A 2,106-nucleotide genomic window follows, 5' to 3' on the forward strand; every position below is an offset into this window, starting at 1 on the left:
ATCAGGTGGCCAAATTATTGGAGTTTCAGCTTCAGCATTAGTCCTTCCAATGAATATTCAGGACTGATTATGAAGACAAGATGGTTGGATGGCATCACCAACTCGATGGACATGAATTTGAGTAAGCTCCGGGAGTTGGTTCTGGACAGGAAAACCTGGCATGCTGCAGTCCATGGGGTTGCAAAGAGTCAGATACGACTGAGTGACTGAACTGAACTGAACTGGAGTACCATAAATCTATATCAATGCAATTCTTGTAAATATTTAAATCTTGACTATCTACTATGAAAATTAGGGATTATAATGCATAGTTTATAATGCTGATTTTAATATTGAAATGTGTCAATATAAAGTGATTTTCTTATGCACATATAAGAAAGTAAAAGATGAATCAGTTACATTCCTTCCCTCTGCCTATTGAGAAAGCTCATCCCGATTATAAAACCTGGTGCTGGGAACTTCCCTGATGGTCCCATGGTTGAGAATCTGCTTTCCAGTGCAGGAGACACAGGTTTGATCCCTGGTGGTGGAAGTAAGATTCCACATGCTGTGGGGCAACTAAGCCCATGGGTTGCAGCTAAGACCTCACACAGTCAAATAAATAAATAAATAAATATTTTAAAACACCAAACATAGTGCTTTTTATTATAGCTTTGCTTTTAACTGTGAAAAGTGAAAGGGAAAGTCACTCAGTTGTGTCCGATTCTTTGTGACTCCATGGACTATACAGTCCGTGGAATTCTCCAGGCCAGAATACTGGAGCAGGTAGCCATTCTCTTCTCCAGGGGATCTTCCCAACCCAGGGATTGAACCCAGGTCTCCGGCATTGCAGATTCTTTACCAGCTGAACCATCAGGGAAGCCTGTTTTAAATGGTATTCAAATAGAAAAACTGTAAGGTATAAATTGATAAACATAATATGAATTCTGAAGATCAGGATCAAAGAATAAATCATATTGTGCATATTGCAAATCAGTCTTGAATATTTATTGGAAGGACTGATGTTGAAGCTGAAACACCGATACTCTGGCCACTTGATGTGAAGAAATGACTCATTTGAAAAGACCCTGATGCTGGGAAAGATTGAGGGCGGGAGAGAAGGGGATGACAGAGGATGAGATGGTTGGATGGCATCACCGACTCAATGGACATGAGTAAACTCTGTGAGTTTGTGATGGACAGGGAAGTCTGGTGTGCTGCAGTCCATGGGGTTGCAAAAAGTTGGACATGACTGAGCAACTGAACTGAACTGAACTGAACTGTGCATATTGCTAATTCATGTAGTTCATTTCATTATAATGTATACCTGACTTTATAATGTTGAACTTACAACCCTTTATCATTAATATTTAAAAAATAAAATCCAAATATCTGCAGCAATAAATAAATAAACAAACCTGAAATTTTGTCTCAAGTCAATTATTTTCACTGTAATTTAATATCAAAGCCTTATTGTTAAAATGTAACACAAGGACATGACAATATAGGAACATTAATTACTCAATAGAGCAGGTGAAACATGACTCTTGTGACAGTCATATTGCAATTTTTTCTTCTGAGACAAACACTTCCTCTTCCTTATGGGAGAGTAGAGAATAAGATATTTTAGGCTACTTCACTTTTCTTTAATCCTTTCTTATTCACATTCTTGAATAACTGTGAAACCGTCTTCCTATATCAAATATGATTTTTCATGAATTTTGTTGAATGAGATTTTGGAACTTTTCTCCCTTATGAAATTTTGAGGTGACAAAATTGATATTCTGCTGTTAATTTATCTTTGTAAGATGTGAATAATTCCCAAATAGAATTCATCTTAAAAGATCTAAATGGAAATTAAGTGTCAAAACTATTTTATTTTTAAAGAGCATTTTGTCTAACAGAGGTATTCTACAAAGATTAGAATTATGATATAATTAATTTTTATTGCATTCATAGTTTTCAAATTTTATAAATGTGTGTAAGTATGTTATTTAACTTTTTATGAATGATTGTATTAATGTTATTTATACATATTTCACTTTTAGTATACCTACTATCAATTTCCTTGTTAATTTTATCATTTTAAAATAAAGAACTTTTATAATAACTACTATTTAACATTAA

The sequence above is a fragment of the Bison bison genome, unplaced genomic scaffold (genome assembly GCF_000754665.1).
Source record: "Bison bison bison isolate TAMUID 2011002044 unplaced genomic scaffold, Bison_UMD1.0 scf7180017864281, whole genome shotgun sequence".
NCBI lineage: Eukaryota > Metazoa > Chordata > Mammalia > Artiodactyla > Bovidae > Bison > Bison bison.